The sequence below is a fragment of the Myripristis murdjan genome, chromosome 2 (assembly GCF_902150065.1).
Source record: "Myripristis murdjan chromosome 2, fMyrMur1.1, whole genome shotgun sequence".
In the NCBI taxonomy this organism is placed as follows: domain Eukaryota; kingdom Metazoa; phylum Chordata; class Actinopteri; order Holocentriformes; family Holocentridae; genus Myripristis; species Myripristis murdjan.
Window position 1 is genome coordinate 12,315,023 of NC_043981.1, and position 19,978 is coordinate 12,335,000.

Below are 19,978 nucleotides of genomic sequence, written 5' to 3' on the forward strand. Positions count from 1 at the left end.
GCCCCCTTTTTCAAATCTATAAAATGCAAGCAGATTTCGAGGAAAGTGGGGAGGCTTTCCCAGAGGAATGGGGGTGAATAAACATATCCAAAACACCCACTAGGCCTCTCCTCTTTCTGGACTCATCCATCCAACCACAGTGACCCAGCTTCTCCCCCCTTTCTCCCCTTTCTTTTTTCCTCACCTCCTTCCCTGCACTCCACTTTCTTCCTATACAGCTTCGCCAATGTGTGGCTGCTCCAGCGAGACTGACCCACTTGGCAGAGGATCAACAGTGTGGTTAGAGCAGGATAAATACAGTATCCCCAACCCAGACACACACACACATCCACTCAACATGTTCAGGGCTTCTCCGTATACGCCTCAGGCCACCAGGTATGAATAGCAAAGCTGTGGTATACACTGACAGTACAAAGAGCTGCTTCAGAGTGCGGCTCACTCGCCCGTGTCGGCGCACAGATATTGTTCCGGCTTGATTGGCCAGTTCAAAACAGGATTTGAAGGAAGGCTGCATGTACAGAAAGAATTTCGTTTTTTGGAATGTGTGTTATTTTAACGCACCACGCAGGAATTTTATGTAAAAACACCCCCCGCCTTTTGAACCCTAAATGATAAATGATAATCACGAACCCACGCTGTGATTTTGTTTTTTGTCATTAACTACACGACAAAGAGTCTGGGCGCTGTTGGATCCAAACCAATTGGAATAGCGACGGCAGCAACGGGCAAAACACACAGCTGATTGGATCAGCCATCTGTTTACAGTTAGCTAAGTCATCCAATCAGATAAACGAACCACATACTGTGAGAGCGCCACAGCGAAGCAGCAACTAGGATGGTAAAAAGCAAGCGTATCCATGGTGTTAAAGCTAGCTACCTCTTACAGTTTTTACATGCTGCACTATAACACTAACTCTCTCAATATTATTTTTCTTTTCAAATTTTTCAAACACGCCGTCGTCATCACCGTAACCACGGTCATAGTGCATCAAAAGGATTCCAATGACGCTTTGCCCAGATGTCCTCGCAAGTTAAAAGTTATCTTGCAAGATCAGGTGGTCAGCGCTTACTGTAACCCTTCACCAACAGGAAGTGACAAACATAAGAGAGTGAGAACTGCCACTAAAGAAAGCTCCACTCCTTTTTTATGTTTTGTGCATTTTACTGATAATGTTTTATGATTTCCTTTGGAGCCAACACGTGCACAGTTGCCTTGTGCAGCGTCAAACGAGATTAAAGATTGAGATCAGTTTTATAAGTCGATTTACACAAAGCGACTGGAATTTGTCTTTTGGAATACACCCCGCTAAATACCCACGCACACAAGAAATCCCCTCACAATATGCTTTTCATGAAGGAGGTCAGGGTTGAGTGCCTTGCTCATGGACGTTAGCAGGCACACAAACCACCGTCTAGCCAGCAGCTGACAGATGGAGGACATCCCCGTGTCAACAGCTGGGATCAAACCAGAAACCTTTTGTTTTTGTCCACGTCATGGCACTCAGCCAGCTGTTTTTATGAGGCATGCAGAATACAGCCATCTCTCAACCTAGTCACCACTGACTCACAGCAAACAGTGCGCTGGTTCGAAATGAAAAGGCTGAAAATGTCCTCGAGCCTCAGGAGCCCTTTGGAATAAATGAGGATTTAACATTTTGAATTTGAGGATGTTTTTTTCACATGCTAAGGTTTCGTCTGACTGGGTGATGCTGTGAAAAACCACAGTGCAGACAGGCAAGTATGCGCAATGAGACGAGGCAGAGGTACAAATACACTCCTTTATACACTCTGGCCACACACACGCACACAGATAGAAATGCATTTTGGCTCAAATGCACGGGGTAGAAACTTAAACCAGCAGTGCAGTAGAAACATGTATTGAAATTCGTCATTTTTGCAGGGAAAATGGCCGTTCTACAATCAAAACAAAGTGTCATTTTGGCTTTGCTCGCTCCCCTCCTGCTAACCAATCCGCCGTCAGTTGGTCAGTGATGCCACATGATTTTAATTTCACGCCAAGTCCAGTTTAATCTCACTTATACTATCGCCTTTACATGCTCACAGTAGCCAGAACGGCATACACACATGCATACACGCACACACACATGCACTGAAACACTCCTTGGCCCAGAAACACCCAGACAAACACAAGCACACACACTTAACGCTCAACCGCCGTCCAGCCGCACCCGCTCACCCACTCCTCCGAACCACAGGGCAGCTTGTCAGTGTGTGAAATGGTCCGGAAAGGAGCAAAAACATGAAGTGGAGAAGTGGTTGAGAGGAATTCATCAAATCTCCCAAATTGGCAAAACGCTGCCCCCAAAAAACCCCCGGCCGCCCCCGCCACCGCCATCGCACCACACCGCACAGCCTGCTGCACGCTCGCTTTTGCAAGAATGCATACAGGTATGCAGGAAAATTTTCACTTTAGGCCTTTTTCAGTGAACTCGTACGGCGCACTGCTCCTTCTTACGGGCTTGACAACTGACTCATAGCTTTTTCCTCTGGCTATGCAGACGGTTTCTTTGAAGTGAGCCGAGTGGGATATTGGCCTAATTGCAGCGACTTGCCAGATCCCTCCTCTTGCCATATGCTTTGCGAAAGTAGAGCGATAGATCATCACAGGACATACGCATACAAACAGCCGTATGCACGTGCAAGCATGCATACCACACACACACACACACACACACACTTTGCTACGGCCTGAACTATGTCAAGTTCAGTTCCACTGTAATAAATCAACAATGTATTTGTTCCCTAAGAGGTGTTTAGGGGGGGAGAAAGTTTTCCTGCCTCTCATGTCAACTCCTGCTCGTATGCAAATATCCATACATACTGAAGTAGCGTGTGTGTGTGTGTGTGTGTGTGTGTGTGTGTGTGTCTGGACAGGGCCGCGCAATTGTGGACTTTTGTCAGTACAATCATAAATCATGCTGAATCTCAAGATAGATTTGTTCCCAGAGAGTAGGGGTTTTGCTTTTGTGGTCAGATGATGGAGGTACCAAGCGGTGGGAGGGAAGTCAAAAGAAGTGTGTGTGTGTGTGTGTGTGTGTGTGTGTGTGTGTGTGTGTGCGCATGTGGTCATGTACGTGCCAGTTTAAGTTTTTGACCCTCAGAGTGAGGACATTTTTGTCAAGTGAGGACATTTTGGTTAGTACTCACTTCTTCAAGGGGTTATTTTAGGGTTACCAATAGGATTTTGGGTTACCATTAGAATTTGGATGAGATTTAAGGTTTGGCATGGACAGAGGCTCCACTGGATATAGCACTCCATGGGCACAGGCTTTTCTCCCTTCTTCCTGTAAGGTAAGTTCTTCCTTTTATGAGTTATTTTATAATATTGAACAGGCCAGACAGACAGCGCTCCAAAATGACAAGTGACAAATAGCCATGTTGCATTGAGCGATGTTGTCCACACGACTCCTAGGTTGCTTTTGCTACACTAAACTGCCAAAACCACAATGATTGTGTGCAATTCCACATTGTGCTAAACGGGACTTCCACTCCAGCTGCATGGTTGTATACATGCTGGTGAGTTGAAGACATGTTTCATTCTGTTGATGTTTTAGTGCCAGAATAGACAACACCAGAGAACAGGCTTAGGGTCAGGCATTTCGGTGAGTGTTGGGGAATGAATGGAATAAACGTGGCCAATGGAAGGTCCTTCAATTGATAAAGATAGATTTTTCTCCTAAGGGTTTGTGTGTATGTGCCTGTGCACGCCAGAAACATTTCAGCAATCACATCGAAGTATTTGAAAGCCAGTTTAGGAAACTTTGCAGTCTCTGGCAGCTTGCCTTAATTTCTCTGGTGCAGGAAACCCCACCCATCTGGGACTTCAAGCAGCTTAAAACAATCTACAAGTATGTGCATGCATGTGCATGAATGAATGAATGAATATCTGAGTAAGTGAATGAATGAATGTGGCCATTATATCGGTGCTCTATTCTAGGTGCTTCGTGATCACACAGGAGTTGCAGTCATCCACAGGCTGGACCCCGTCTCTCCTTTAGTTACACTTCCACAGCGGGCGTTGTTTACTTTGGTCGGACTGACGCTGTCACGCAGCGGGAGCGCAGCACTCCGCTAACGCTGACTGGTCTCATTTCAGGGTGGAAAGTCACCGGCACCTTCCTCCCGAGAGAGGCCAGACAGAAATAGACGATCCCTGCTGCCAGAGCCCCAAACCCGGGCTTCCCAAAAGCCATCCTGGCACTGAGGACATCATTGTTCCACTGGAAGTCAGTGCGAACATTCGCAACGCACATTAATATTCTGATATCATTCAGGACAGTCAAGTGTTCCGCTTTTCTGTCAGCACATGTAAATGGCCTTGTCCTATTTACCACATAAACCCACAAGCCGATCATGAGAAACCTTAAAGTGCTGGGATATTTTCGGATTTAGTGATAACAGTCGGGATACTGAGGCACATAAACATGGTGTCCCGTTTCACGTTTGCCATGTTTCCATAGCGATTTTTGGAGCGTTCAGCCGGTTCATATAGACTGGCCTATTTGTGGCCAGAAGATGTATATAAAGAGCTTAACTCAAACATGACTTCAACAGGGATTTGAACCACTATCCGATATGCTTTGCGTGTAAACACAGGCAGTGAGCGACGACGATCTCCGTTCTGAGAAATCAGGTCAGCAGAACAGAGCACAGAGCGCCATATTTCAGGCTGCAGACGGGGCCTGTCACTGATTAAGCATCATGTTTTTTAGCCGTACGAGGATTACTTCAAAACATGTGGTAAAGAGTCATTCTTCTGTGGCAGGTAGTGCTTTTTTTGACTGGATCCGGACCAAAAGGTCTGCCCACACGTGGATCCAGCTTGGTGATTAATACACGCTGTCATTCACACATCGAAACGGTGAATTAGCGCAGTATTTATTCTTCTAGATGGTGAAATCTGGGGGGGAAAAAAACAAGGCCAGGCGCACATTTCCATCTTTCACTGCAGGTCACATTCACCGCATGTGTAAATTTCACACACGTTTGTAGGTCAGTTATGTGGGCATGGAGCAAAAACCAGCCTCGGTGTGCCAAGCTTGTAGTCGGGCCACGCCGTCTTCACTGGAAATTCCCAACCGGAACTTTCCATAGTGGGTGTACTGCAAGGCATTAACGCTGCTCCTCCTGTGAGTTACTGCTCACCTCAAATGGGGTCACATTATTGGTAATGAGAGCAACTCGTCTGAAACGCTATTAAAGATGCCACAAGTGGGGTTTTTTAATATTAATACATCAACTTCAAATGACTCACAATAACTTGATTAAATTACCGTAAAGAAATGATGAGACCATTGGTGACGATGACTGGAAGCGTCTATCTCACACCAGAGGTAACTAGGACCACATTTCTCAGAAACGTTCCTCCCCGGCCTGGCATCGCCCTGCGTGCGTTTGCTTTCTCACTTTACCAAAGAGGATCAATATGTATGCTCGTGAATTTTGCACCGGCTTTCCACTCACTCACATTTTCTGCCGCTGTGACGAGCTCTATTTAGCTCTATTCACACCAGAAGAACACCCTCTTCCTATTCTGTGCTGTAGAGCAACTTCCCTCTGTGCCATAAAGCAATTCAGCTGATTTCCCACTAAATCTGCGCTTCTTTTTGATGGACTCATTCATTTATGGTGATTATATTAATCTTAATACTAATTCTAATACACAGAAATAATATTGTTTAATGTAAAATGTTATAGATTGCACCAAATTACCTTGTTGGTTTTTCAATGACAATTATTAGAAGATGCTAACTTGATTAGAAAATAAATAGAAATAGAATAGAATAGAAATAGAATAGAATAGAAAATAGAATAGAAAATATTTGTTTTAATAATAATAGTTAATCTGGCTCTAATCTGGAGTTAATATGGCTCGGAGGCAGTTGGTCAAAATGATCAAAAGTGTAAAGTTGTTTTATAAACTCCAAGTGTTGCTGCTGGAGCTCTGACCTCCTTAGACGCTCTCCTTTCTCCATGCAAGTTGGAAATAAGTGAAGCTGTGCCAGGAGCCCCGACTCGGCACATGCCAAGCAACTGCCAGGGAGGCACTAAAACTGAACATGGAAACACATTCTGTTTTAGTTTCAGTCCGTAAATTATCTCACCAGGTGTAATCATGAGAAGACACAATGGGAAATGTTAACCACTCCACGATGTTTCAACCCCTTCAGACTTTATAAGAGTCAACTTAGCCTCCTTAACTTTCACTACAATATTTAGCTGCTCAACACTCAACATTATTTTTCCTCTCTCCTTCCCTTTCCTCCGTCTTTATTTGCCTCTTTGTTGTTTGCTTTTCATTCTTTTTCTCTCTCTCTCTCTCTCTCTCTCTGCAGAGCCTGAATCGAAGGAGGCCCAAAAATATGCAGCTGAGGAAAAGCCTGACTCATCAGACAAACTGTAAACTTCCCATGACCCCAAACATTTGTCCTAATGAGGTGGACTTTGTGTGTCTTTTTGTCTATGTGCACATCTGTGTGTATACATGTGTGTTTGTGTGTGTGTGCCAGGTCGCTTACAGCTGAGCCAATAAAAATTAAAGATACACACCATTATTAACATGATGTGCGTCTAGGCATGCAGCTTCCTCCGTTATTTCCTATCAGTGTTATAAAACAAATTATTTTAATTGGTTTTGTCAAAATGACTTCGCCTTTGGAAAATATTTAAAACATGAAAGTGCAGATTTCATAGCTACAGTAACTAAAGTGTGTCGCTTAGGAGACTGCACTTTAAGAGAAAAAAGGAGCATTCCTTGTTCTCACATGGTGGAAATTTCACACTTTCTTTTCTGTGTGGGAGTGCTTTTTAAATTTTACTTCAAAATAGACCAAAAGCACAACCTTAAATCAAGCCTTTTACACTCACTGCTATGTGTGTAATATGAGAAATGTGAAAACAGGAATGTGAAAGAACTTGCTAAGGTTAAAGATACTATCTTGGAAGGCAAAAATCAGTGGGACACAAAACGTCTAAGCCATGAAGCTTTACAGATGAATGTATCTCGTATCAGCTGCTGTCTTTGGCTCAATCGCTGTGTGACTTGATCCTACCTGACTGCACTGTGTATATAATCTGAGCATAAAAGGCCTAACTGCTGTATTTAAATTAAAAAAAAAAAAAAATTAAAAAAAAGACAAGAAAGCGGCAGTTCTGCAAAGATGTACAGTCAGAGAGGAGAGAAGAGCGAGGAGAAACATGGGCTGTATCGCTGACATTATTTAAACAGCCTGAGTCGCTGTGTACGCAACACTGCATGAATCAAATTCATTTGACTCGTTTCAAGTGTTCCTTCAAGAGGAGGAGAAAACGGTCAGGACAAGTCGATCTGACCCAAGCCGCTGTCTCGGAGCACAGAACATCACATCCTCGACCACAGCCGGTGCGTTTCTGACCTCACACACAACGTGCTCGTCCTCCCTTCGCTAAAAACTCCTCAGCAGCAGAAAACAAAGGGGGTTTTTATTTCTGCTGGAATCAAGACGAAGCTGAGCATCCAAGAGGATCTGGTTCAAATAATCGGCACCAATAAATGTTCGTGTTTGTTTTAAGCGGCCAGCAACACAGATACATTCTGAAGCCAGTGAACGAGTGCTGTTGAACTAACTCCATGCAAGTCACTGGGACCAGTACAGGCGGAGTAGGAGACACTGGGCCCCTGGGCATGGATGCACGCTCAGACCCAAAACTACCAGCGCAATTACCAGAAATAAATTCACCTCCATCTACAACAACACAGCATATACACCAGGCAAAATCTGCTAAAGCCAACAAAAAATACACCGCTCTCTGCAAAAAAATTAAAGATAGGTTGAAGCCACCTGTAATACTAACAAAAATAAAGCCTAAAAAATACAATTGTGTACGTGCAATAACTGTTCCGGTTTAAGAAGCATCATAATACTCAACATTTTCCTGTACTGACAGACTTTCAAAGGATTCTGCAGTCCAGTTCTTTTGGGAATCCCAATTTTACACTATTTAATTGGATTCTATGATATACAAAAATAGCAAAATTATGTCTGTGCTGGATGGAAGCTGCCATAACCCTCCCTGCTATAAGGTTACAGTGTGATTCAATTATCAGCACAAGTCAAACCGACTCGATGGAGACTTATTCCAGCATTCTCTGACACTTCTATTGTAATAATAAAGCCGGATCAGTGTCAGCCCGTTTGTAAACACCACCGCTGATCTGATCCTTGGCATATGATTTATTTGTGTTATTTGTGTGGTTGTAACTCGGCTTGGGCAAACACTGGGGAGAGTAAGAGCATTGGAGTGCAGTTGCATTTTCAAAACCACGGATACGGCCGCGCGCCAGGACCTCCGCACGGCCCGGGCTATAACGCTCGATGCTCACTCACATAAATTACACCGCAGCAGTGGCTGGATCCCTTTTAATTCATCATTTATGAGTATGAATCTCCGGCCACAAGACGTGACAACACGGCCGTGCCCGTAAACAATCCTCGAGCTTCGAATGAATCGAGCCGGGGAGCGAGGTCACGTTCACTGAGGCCGTTTTTTTTTTTTTTTTCAGTCTCTGGTTTTAACCTGTTTGTGTGGCAGACGGGTGGAGTTTGCCACATCAAAGCGAGTCAGCTGAGTTGTAAATAACAGAAAATTAACTCGACTTTCCAATACTTTTTTTTCATGATTGTTTGATCTCTTTTCTAGCACGTATTCGATTTCCCTATAGGGTAAAACCAGCACGTGTGGCGCTGAAGTGGGCTGAGAACAAAAAATTGTAAAAAAGTGGACTGTTTGACCCAGTCTTCTGCACTCCCAATACATAATCTGCACACACACACACACACACATTTCCTATTCCTTTCCTCCCTGCACCTGGTACTCCCATTTTATAACCACAAAAACAAACCCCCCCTCACTTAGACACACAACAAATCCAACCAGAGATACATTAGGATTTATTTTTGTTTTGACAAAAGCCCGTAAAACGTACCCCCGCCCTGTCTGGTGAAGCGTATTTGCGTTCCTGTAAAACATAAAAAACTGAGTGTGAATGAAAAACGGTGTTGACGCGGTTTATCTGCATTACATTAACACACAATCCCAGCAATTAGTCATAGCCATAACACGCCACGCCACCTATTGAGGTTGAGGCTAGTCTCTGGGAGAGGAGTCATCGCGTCTGACAGGTCTGTCGATGAGACCCAGGTGATAATGGAGTGGAGGTGGAAGAACATGTGTGTGTGTGTGTGTGTGTGTGTGCGTGTGCAGGCTGAGCACCACTAGGGAATGATTAGGAAGCAAAATAACACAGTCAGTGTTTTATTGGTTCTGTGCTGAATGTAGGCCAAGCGCTGTGTTTATGAGACCCCCACCCAAACACACACACACACGCGCGCACACAAACACACACACACACACGCACATCTCGGCATCCCAGTGACCCCGCTCCCATCCCTTTTTCTGTTCTCCCTCTGCTCCGCTATAATGCAAGGCCGACCTTAACAATCTACAGCTGTTTCAGCCTGTGAGGCCAAAACAATGAGTTGGGCTCACATGACCCTGCACTGCACACACACACACACACACACACACACACACACACACACAGACAAGTGCACACATACAGTACATATGAATAAAAGCAGCTGTGTATACAGTCCATGGGATTACATAGAGAATAGATACTGCCTAACAGTTTATAATGTGAACGATGTACAGGATCATCTTCCTTTTTGCTCTCTTGTCTTTTCAGCAACAAATCGATTTTATTGAGACCTGATGTGAAGGCCGCACTTGCAGCCACGCAGCTGCAGTGTAAGACGAAGAAGTTGAAGCCTGCTCCGTCACGCAGCATCGTGTGTCCGTTTCTCGCTTCATGACGCCGGCCTCCACGGAAAATGAATTTACACTTTTTTTTTTGTTTTGTCTCCTGAAGCCTGAACACAACGTCACATGTGTGATTCTTGACAGGAGCAACAGCCGCTGGCGTTGAATCCTGACTCTGGAACGGTACGTGACGATCGGTAGCTGACGCAAATTGACATAACCGTGCAGTTGTGCACCGGAAATCGATAAGTGAAGAAGAAGAGTAATGTTATGGCAGATTGTGAATAAACTTGGTTGGACGCCAAACAAAATTCCTCTCTCTGTTTCATTATTCATTACATTCTCACAAACGTTGCTGTATATTGCTAAAATCTTTAAAGAGAGTGACTCCTGCAACTGATTCATGCACACAAGCGTTCTCAATCTGTTAAATTTGTGTGTGCACGTGGACAAAAAACACGAGTCACTCCGGTTAATAGTGTCGCCTTTCCCAGAGATGCTGATGTGAACGAGGCCTCGCCGGAGCAGACGCAGACGGGGCAGGTTGACGGGAAAGTCCAAAAAAAGTAAATAAAACCGGTTCATCACAAAATAAATCTCCTTTTGTTTACCCATGCAGCGATCTTCATGGGAACTTGCAGTAATTCATGTGCATAAATAAAGCTGTAGGAAAAGCGGCCTCTGGTATATTGACAAGTCGATCCTGCTGGACAGAAACCACCCACTTGCAGTTGCTGCACACACGAGCTCCAACTGCATGACTTCAGCTTCCTTATCCCTGACATATCTTTCTTTTCTCGCAATAAAGAGAAAACACTCGGGGCTGGAGCCAGCGCTCTGTGTTTCATCTTTGTTTTGTTTACATTCAGTCTGTCACATTATATGAGAGGCTTGACTTTTATGAGTGTGGCTTTGCCGTATTTCTCACAGCAGCAGCCGAGTTGAGGTTTGAGGCCGACAGCGCCGCAGCTCCCGCTTGGGTTGTCTGTTTTCATTGGTGACTTTTATAGGAAAACTACTATGGTTACGATTGTCCAGGGACTGCAACTGGCCACAGACTGACACTGTGACTAGGTCGTGTGGTCGGCTGTCTACCAGGCCCGAGTCAAACACCGACAGCAAATAGTGTTTGTTCTAATCTGCGTGTTGTACCAGAGCGGTGGGGTTTCGCTGTTAATAGAGCCTCAAATTCTCTTCTGGGGTTATTTTAACTTGTAATATTTTCCTATGTGGCAAACCCCACCCTGTGTAAACAACACAAACCAGAGAAAGTATTGCGAATCAATTTTCACCTAAGGCTGCCGCGCATTCAGCCACGCTCCATCTTGAAAAACCTCAAGCACCCACCAGACTAAACCGGTGATGCAACATGCATACAAACCAAATATGCAGTATCATAATCAGATACTTTACAATGAGCGCGGAAAAATATAATCACCATGAATCCGTGGGGCAAGGAAACGAGCAAAGAAGCTTTGAGACTTAACATTTTGCGTGCTGAATATCATAGCTGGCCAGTGGCATGTTGGTGTAGACCTGCTGACATTTATGGGATGTTTATTGGAAACTCTTGGCACGGGGACTCTAACTAGCCACAAAACTGCCATGTGTCGAACCACGTGGGCCCGTGTGGACTCAGTTCACCTCTCTGTCCCAAATGTGCGATACAGCGCTCAAATCGGCTGGGGAAAAATCCGTCCCGCCGGGTGTTACAGAATTCATTTTCGCACCATCAGCGCTGCTCAAAGAAAAGGAGGCCTAGACTTTTCTGTGACAGATAAATCTCATTTGGAGTGAGAATTTTCTACACGTATGAAAGGTTTTTATGCCCTCCTACCACAAAATGACCAAAGTGTATCAGTGGGAATTTGATGGGTGGATTGATAGATAAATAAAAGACCTCAGATACAAACGGCAACCGATTCTCAAGCCAAATACGCAAATGGAAAAAATAAAAAAAGCAGTATTGTTTTTACGACATTTGACATTGTGACATTGCCTCTTCTTCAGATGACTCTGCAGGATCTGTGCTCTAATTTTGCTAGCTGGGTCACTCACATAGTTTTACATCTGACCTTACTGTTTATGTCAGTTCCATTAGCAGATTGAGAGCAGAGACTTGTGTAAACAGGAGTGTTGTTGTAATTCCTACTGACCACCAGTAGAGGTCAATAAAGATTATACTTCAAGGGGTCAGAAACTCTTTTTTTTTTTTATGTTAATTGATATCTTGATGTTGTTTAAGGTAGAGTTCAATAACAACAGGTGTATTTTGGTGAGTATTTTTGAGGCAAGTTACTGAAATTGGGCACATCATTGTACTTTTACACAGCTTTAATAATAACAAGACTTAAAGGCAGAATGAGAAGGATTTTCCTATTTTCTTATTTTGCTCAGGAGTGTTTAAGGCGCTGGGCTTTGGACAGGAAGTGTGTAGCTCCCAGCCAATCATAGCATGCAGAGCCATCAATCGAGAGCACGACGTCCAATAGGAAGCTATGAAAATCTTAGCCATGGAGGAGCGGCCAAAGTTGTGTTTACAGACTGCAAAGAGTTAATACAATGCCGAATTCCTCTTTAAGTTGGACATTGTTTCCAGTGAAGGCCCTGCACCGCTGCCTGCTCATTCTCTGTTAGTCACACTCCACAGCATCTGCTAAATTCTTGATGTTTTGTGCATGCTGAGGCAGCAGTGGTGGGAGGCGCACGGTCAGAACGGTGAACTTGTTGAAACCCCGAGGAGAGTCTTAGTGGGCCAAGTAAAAAGCACCAGTGTCCCGTCCCGTACCGTCGCTGCAGCTCCACCAGGAATACCTCCAAACCTCCAGCTGCTGCAGTGGAGCCGCTCGCTGGCAGAGCGTATGAGGCTGTGATTGTGCCGGGCAGCTCCCAGGTGTGAATGTGTGTATGTGTGTAACCCCTCCCTGCAGCGACTCCCCAAGGCTGTTCCTGTAAATAAGAGTGTGCTCTCAGTTAACGTGCCCAGGTTAAATAAATAAAATAAACCAAATTACGGCTAGATAAATATCTTAAATTTCATCCTGCGCTTGTGTTGCATCCATGTGGAGAGGGGAGCAGCTCGCAAGCAGCCAAGGTTTTATGTTGTTGACTCCTAAAAGCACGGTAGAAGTTGCGGATCCCTCGGTCCAGAACAAACCGTCTAGCCTAGGAACAAACCAAATTATGCTGAAATAAAACGTACGGCATCAAAGCAAGCTTTAAGAGCAGGATTAGCTATAGTCTCTTTAGCTTTTCTCCGCACTGGCAGGGATAAAGGCAGGCGATACTTGCCAGTTGCTTGGGTCCTGATAATCTTCACTCGTAAAGATGCCACTCTGACATCTGAGAAAGGCAATTAAAGGAGAAAGGAGGTACTAAACATCCAGCACCATCAGTCTCTATTAGCATCAACACTGGGGGAAAGTTTCAGCGGCAGAGTGTTTTGTGAGATGCCTGGCTCGGCACATCTTTGCCTGGTGTGAATTAAAATGACTCAAGTGCATCCTGTGGGCTGTAAAGTCGAGAGCACAATCGCACTCACGACACCAAACCGATGAAAGTTGCTTTGTCGCCTCGCAAAGTACCCCTACATCTAATTTACCCCATTTGACCAGGGCCTGTGTCTCAGTGCGGCTCGTATCTGCATTGCTGCACCTGTTTGGAGTCGCCCGAAACGTAAAGCGAGGCCCACGTGCTTGTGATTTGAAGTCGAGCATAGGGTCTTTGTTTTTGCCTCCGCTGCTGGTTTGTATTTGGCCGGCATGTGCGGGGACTTTGTTCCAGAGAGTAGCCTATCCAGTGATTATCGGTGTATGTGAAGAGCAGAGGCTTAATATGATCAGAGGTGGAGATCTCCAGCACAGAGAGAGAGAGAGAGGAAGGAAGACGAGGGGAAGCTGAGTTGTAAAGATGTATATTGCCCTCCAGTGGCAGTGGATGGAAAGCTAAGCCCCCTTCAACATTTAGGTGAAGACCAATCATTTCAAATCAATGACTTTAAATAGCAAACAGCAGTGTTGGAAATAATTACTTTTACTCAAATTACTACAATTAAATTAGTTTTCCCAGTAACAAGGTAATGTAAGGGGTTGCGCTTTCAGCAATCTTGAAAAATTCTCATTACTTTGGTTGATTGAGAGCAGGGATTTTTGAAAGATATCGTGAATCTAGAATCAGATTTTTATATCTGGAGCACATAAACACCAAAACATGAAGCATAACAGAGCAGACCTAATTACAGATCCACTAACAGCGACAAGGTGAGGAGACATGGTGCAGTTTTGCCACACAGAAGCCCTGAAGATGTGAGAATAATCTTTTTCTCCGTCTATCTTCACCTTGGATTAAAACTGCATGTGTGTATTACAGTGAATTTCATTCGCCACTGACCCGACAGAGTCCTTTGAGAGACAACTGTGTTCCTCCCCTTTGCAGTACAGACACTAGAGGGAGGCAGACTCTTTCCAATCAACTCCCAAGGCAGTCATGAATCATGCCTGTGCCTCTGGTCAGGTCTCCACATTCGATCAATACACTCTGATCCGCCACAAAATCTGACTCAAACACTATTTGCAAGTAATGCTCGGTGCTTTTCCTCGCTTTTCTTTTGGAAAAATGCTTCATGTGTGGCGTTGACTGCATCGGGACAAGTGTCGTGATTTCATTTAATTAAGTAGTCTGAAGTGATGTTCACACGCTCATGGAGGATTGCACTCATTCTACTTTCCTTTGTGGCAAACCCCACCCATCTGGTACACCAAGCAGAGATAAAACAAACACATCTAATTGCTTGCGCATAATGTTTGTCCTCAGACTGCTTGCTATTCTGCAGGCATTAAACTGCACAGCAACAACCTTGATGGAAATACCACAAGCTGCTGTAATGCTCGCACCTCGCCACTAGGGGGAAGAAGAGAATAACAGACAAGGTGATGAGTGGGTGTCACTTTAAACTTCTCCGAGACAGATATGTGTTTGTTTGTGTGCGCTCTGATTAAATAGCTATCAGAATTGTGTCTGCTTCTCCCTCGCTGGTGATTTTATGGAAAAGTTTTGACGAGACTCGCCGAGAAACCGACCAGACTGGCTAACAGATGTTTAGGTTACATTATGTTTTCAGATTAATTGTGTTGACGAGTTTTTGTTTGTCTCTGCTGCAATTGAGGCTTGTAATGCAGGCATGCGGAATGTGCTTTCACACACACACACACACACACACACACACATATGGCTGCTGTGCTGGAATGCCTGACATACACAAATGGTACACCAACCAATAACCATTATGTGCACTGCTATGAGCAGCATGTGACTGTCTGGGCGTTGGATAGCGAATGAATAAACCTCTTCTGTCCCTCAGCAGTGACTGCGGACATGCCATTGAGCAAGGCAGTGGCCCTGCTCAAACCATTTACCAAACCATTTAGTATTTCCTTTTGTTTTTCAAAATTCCCGTTTCTTCTTGCTATCAACTGTAATCAAACTTAGAAAACAGTTTCTCAACTAGGTTAATTCAGTTCAAGCTCATTAATAGGCTGCATTGGACACCATCTAAATTATATAGGGCTAAGCTTAAAAACGACTCCGGGTGCTGGAAGTGTTCTGGTGAGGGTAGCCTACGCTAACTCATGTCCTGTGGCACTGCCCTAAAGTAAAAGACTTCTGGACATCAGTTCATGACCATATCCAAAGAATTGCTGGGCTGGATGTTCCCTTTTGCATTCATTTATTTCTGCTCGGAGACCCATCCATTCCATGGGTCCATACTGCCGTCATGCTGGGCAGGAGACTGCTTGTCCAACAATGGAAGTCAGCTTACACACCCTCTATCACTGACTGGCATAACCTGCTCACTAAAGTAGCTGCATATGAAAAGATATCCTACTCTCTTTTGGGAAGGATAGAAAGATATTACCTAAAATGGGAAAAATTTATTCAATACCTTGACAACCCGTAAAGATAGATACTAGACTTGGCTCCCCCTTATTCATAGAAATACACAAACACTTGTTTCCATAGTTAACACAGCCTCCCCCTTTTATCCATAGCCTATATACTTTTTATAAATATACTTTTTTCTTTAATTGTATTGTAGTTATTTTGCCTCCCTTTCCTTTGTGGTATTTGTTTTATTATTTGTCTTGTCATATTGCTGTGTATGTATGTATATATGTCTGTATGCTTGTCCTTGGAAGACTCAATAAAAAATATTAATTACAAAAAAAAAAAAAGAAAACCGTTTCTCATCTCTATATATGGCATTCTCAAAGTGCTAATGTCTGTTTAAGAAGGTAATCTGCAGTTGTTTCTGGTTTATTGATTCTGGCAGGATCTTTGGTGCGAAGCGTTCATCACTGCAGTGTTTCGACACTGCACTTCCAGAGATCACCTGTCAATCAAACAGTGTGCGCGGGACGATGATGTCTTTTTTTTTTTTCTTGAGCCCCTTTCACACATGGACCAGGCACCGGTACGTACATCGACATCAGCTGGAGGAGATGTAGGTGTGAACACAAATCATCCACACATACTATACACACAGCGAGCGAGGGGCTGTGTGTCCTGCCTCCTGCATGCTTTGCCCCGACGCATTTCGGTAAAGTTGGAGATAAATTCACAGATTCAAACGTCCTGGATCGATAACTCATGAGCGAAACGTTGTTAAAACATAAATGACACCTCTTTCCTTTCATAGTAAAGTAGGCAACAAGCTACAATCTAATTTTCACCAAAATGTCCTCCAACTTTCTCTATGTACAGCTGATCGTCTAAAAACTGCCTAACATGTGACAATGACTTTGGATTTCCTGTGAATGGAGTTTGAATTTCCATGGGTGGCGCTCTTTTTCTCCGGTGGCTGTCGCTGCTCTCGCTAACCACCCAGTTGGTCTGTGATTCACTTCAAACAAAGTGCTGCTGCAGCGACTGGAAATGTAAAACGCATGACTTCCTGCGTGGTGGAGGATTTTTCCCAGGAAAGGTTCAGCTGACGCTGCATGCAAATGTAAAAACGCTCGTGGACTGGATTTCGGCTGAAACACTCGGGCTACACCAATCAGCAAAAGACAAACAGGCATTGGTTGATATGAAAAAAACAGTGGTTGGTGATTATTATTTATTAAGATAAGCATGAATTCATTGTATAAATTAGTTTTTCTTAATTGATTCGACGCGTCCCCGAACTCAGGTTCATGTTGGCAAAACACAGCCATCCGAACAGACTCTCATTTCGCATGGCAGCCTCGCTCCGCTGCATAATGAAGAGCTGCTTTCCTTTCAGATCACATCTTTATAAAAGCCCAAAAAAATACTGACATCAAAACGACACTCATCTTATTGATAAGACGATACGTTCCAATCTGGCCTCGTCACACAAGCACGCTGATGATAAAACATGTTTATCAGGAGGCTCCACGCTCTCTTTCCATTATCTGGTTTTATGGAATTTGAATTCCTAATTTGTTTTTTTTTTTCCTGACAGTTAATCAAAATGTCTGAACCTCACAGTTTGGGAAATACTAAAATATGTAACATTTCACAGGTTCACATTCAGGGTATTCAGAAATTTGGGCGATTGTGCGATCTGGCATTTTGACAAACACATTTGTCTGACTTTTTTGTGTGTGTGCGATACAGCAAGGAGGCAGAAGCGGTGATGAATTTGACAAATCAGAACTTGCTTTTAAAAAAAAACAAAACAACAAGAAAACACAACATCAACCCATGCTATTGTATATGTGGTTAGTTTTCTAATTTCTGTGGAAACGATCACAATGTTGGCTCCGTTTTTTCAAAGTTACCAAGGATTTTAGACAGCTGTGGTGACTCCTTTGTGAGCACGGACCACATTTGAGAGAAATGTGTTCGATTCAGCCGAGAAAAACTGAAAATAGTCTACTCCTCGGTAATTTCTATACACAATTCAAACAGATAATGCGTCTTTCTGAAGGATGTTTTAGAGATGGACTTTGAAGATGCCGTCCCAAAGAACAAAATCAATGTTTTCTCTGTGGACAGACACTAACCACTGAATTACCTCTCCTCGGAGGATCAGCTCTTCTCACGCGCTCGATTTGCCGCATTACGGCTCCTTCTTTGTTGAATCCTCCTCTCCCCTGAAAACTTTGAACCCAAAAGATGGTAGAGAGGCATAAACAGCCTCAGTTCAGCGCAGATCACTCCATTTAGCGCTTCGCTCAAGTTCTCTGTGTTTACTGAAACCAAAAATACAGACTTGAAATTTTTTTTTAAATAGGTGTTTGCTAATGTGCTGCTTTAGTTGTAGATTCATGATGACCTTACGAGAATCACTCGTGCTCTTAAAGGATTTCAGGTGGTTTTCGACGTCGTCGTGGTGAACGAGAAGGTGAAAATGATGCGCCTAAAATAAGACGGTGGCTTTCCTGGATTCGTGGAAATCAGATTTAAATGAAAGCCAGGTTTACAGATGATCAGAAATCCATCAAGTGTGACCTGCAGGGGCATTTCTACTGTAAAAAACAACAAAAAAAATCCGAGTCGGGACACTGTGGCTGCAGGATTGTGGCCAATTTACTTTCACGTCAGTCAATTGAGACTCTAAATTGGAGCTGCAATTTGCATGACACTGGCAGAGCAGTCATCCTCACCTCTTTCTTTACATGTGAATTTCCTTTTTAGAGAGAATTCACCCCGTGAACTGAGACAACTGAAAGGGAAGCGACCCCGACCCTGCGTGGTGCCATTGTCAGCGTGTGATAATAGCGACTCTGTTTCCCCTCCTCAGACTGTGTGGAGGTGTGAGAGGGTGGGCTTTTAAACACACACCACACACACCCCCCCTCCCGCTCTATTTGCTTTCCCCCCTCAAAGGGACTATGTGAGGAATGCCGGGAATTTAACTGATCCTGGTGTGTCCCGGTATGGCTCCCGGCGCTCACGTTTTGGGAAACAGCCGAGCCACCTGAAACTGGACACCGGTGGAGGGCCGCGCCGTGGGAAAGCGGCTCAGACAAAAAAAAATACGCCCCAAAAAATGCCTGAGATATACCTGGAGTCCGGATGCCGTGCACATGCAGCCGCTCAAAACTGCAAACTGCGCTCGGATACGTGAGGAATTCGCTCGGTCACTGCCATATTGCACAAAGTGTAATTTGGAATCTGTTTCCTGGCCTTGAGAAACACAATATGCCGGGTCTAAACAGCACAGTAAGCTAAAGCAAGTGTTTCTCAACCATATATTTTGCCTGTGGTGAGTTTTTTTTTTTTTTTTAAATAAGGCATCCAAGCACACACACACACTATCCATCGAATTTATTGACCAGCAATGAGCCATGAACAAAACTACTTTGAGGAAAGTGGTTCCACATCTGGAAACCAAAAGCACGTCTGAGTGAAGCAAAAAAAAAAAAAACAGAAACACAAAGCCAAGGCCACAATAGGTTAAAACTGGCACCCGAATTACCCTTGAAATATGTAATATGTAGTGAAAACCTTCTCAAAGCCCTGTTATGTGTTGTGGTAATGGAATACGGGCTGAATAAAGCGCCGCAGGGCAGTAAGTCAGCCAGATTTTTGCTTCATTAGTCTGCAATAGGCTGCAAAAAAAAAAAAATGGTTTGAAGACGCGGTGGAAATCAGTCCTATTACAGAGGTGGTGGCGGAGCTGAAAGCTGCTGTAATCGGGTTTTATTGAATCCCGGTTCGCCAGATTTGTTCGCCGTATATGTCGAGTGTTCCTTAATTCTGGGTTTCAATTATTATTTTTTTTTCCGCCCTGCTTTCCTCGCTCGCTCTCGCACAGTCGGTCCGTCGCTGCTCTCAGACGGTTCTCCTCACCTCACAGCCTACATCTCTCTCTTTCTCTCTCTCTCCCTCCTTCATACTTTTTTCTTCACATCCTCGCCGCCTCGTTTACCCCTCTCGAAAACACACACTATTAATCCGTCCGGGCCTGTCACACTCAGTTCACCTCGACTTGATTAAATCCAGGTTGATTCAATTAAAGAGCATTGTTGGGATAAGTGACTCAGTGAGATTACAAATTGTTACCCATATCTCAAATGAGATTACAGCTTTAATCAGTTGTTTACACACCAACACTGGCGGCTGAGGCGCAGTGGCAAAGACCTGACACTCGTTTGCCAAATCGAAAACCCAATTCTGCAAAAACACAAGC

At 44.1% G+C, this 19,978-nt stretch overlaps 1 long non-coding RNA gene across 1 annotated transcript in view; it reads right to left on the reverse strand.

The window, feature by feature from the left end:
- LOC115370229 (uncharacterized) overlaps positions 1 to 19,978 on the reverse strand; it is a 50,430-nt gene that overhangs the window by 22,127 nt on the left and 8,325 nt on the right. Inside the window, exon 2 of the long non-coding RNA XR_003929229.1 lies at positions 8,987 to 9,019. This is a non-coding gene — a long non-coding RNA (uncharacterized LOC115370229). The remainder of the gene's footprint in view (positions 1 to 8,986; positions 9,020 to 19,978) is intronic.